The sequence below is a fragment of the Nannospalax galili genome, unplaced genomic scaffold, assembly GCF_000622305.1.
Source record: "Nannospalax galili isolate Female #2095 unplaced genomic scaffold, S.galili_v1.0 scaffold1532, whole genome shotgun sequence".
In the NCBI taxonomy this organism is placed as follows: Eukaryota; Metazoa; Chordata; class Mammalia; order Rodentia; family Spalacidae; genus Nannospalax; species Nannospalax galili.
Window position 1 is genome coordinate 1032032 of NW_008330832.1, and position 402 is coordinate 1032433.

Here is a 402-nt window from a genome sequence, read left to right on the forward strand (position 1 = left end):
AAAACAAAGACCTCTAGATAGGCTGACTAGATTCACCAGAAGGGCAAGTAGTGGGGAACGGCTGTGGGTGCCGACACCATAGCAGACAGGAGCAGGGAAGACAGAGTAAAAGGGCTCTAGTTGGGGGGATATGGGAGGGTGCCATCTGGGAAGTGGGTATATAGATGAATAAGATTGGGATGTTCTGTGTGATATACACACCAAAAAATCAACAAATTAAAAATTGAGTTGTATTTGAGGAGGAAGCATAAAAATTTATGCCATGTTAATTAGTAGAGGTGATAAACATTATCATTGAAATCCACCTGATGACTTTATATCCATACACAGGTACCAAGGATCTGAGTGCAACTGACCATGACTAGTAATAATCAGATACATACAGATTAGAGATGCAAGCAC